The sequence below is a fragment of the Galeopterus variegatus genome, unplaced genomic scaffold (assembly GCF_000696425.1).
Source record: "Galeopterus variegatus unplaced genomic scaffold, G_variegatus-3.0.2 Scaffold3116, whole genome shotgun sequence".
NCBI classification, from domain to species: Eukaryota; Metazoa; Chordata; class Mammalia; order Dermoptera; family Cynocephalidae; genus Galeopterus; species Galeopterus variegatus.
This window is the reverse complement of record NW_007729227.1, coordinates 83,458-83,811: the sequence shown is the minus strand read 5'-3', so window position 1 is coordinate 83,811 and position 354 is coordinate 83,458.

Genomic DNA, 354 nt, shown 5'->3' with positions numbered 1-354 from the left:
CTACAACTATCAAAGCTCACTTGCTATTTGCATATGCTTACTTATAAATATTACAGACATACTATGACACACAATATTTAATATTTAATTTCCACATACTTGTAAACATAAAAGAGACAATATGACATATACTGTTTTTCAATTTGCTCTTTCACCAAAGGTACACACCCAGTTTCCTCTCAACTTATAATGGGTAAGATTCCCAGGTTATATGGAAAGATTTATTTCCAGCATTCCTTAAATTATTATAATTTTAAGTTACTTTTAAGATACAGATTTTGGCATTTGTAGGCAAATCTAACAATGTCACCAATTATTGGTTATTTTAATTTTATCGATTATATATATTTATTA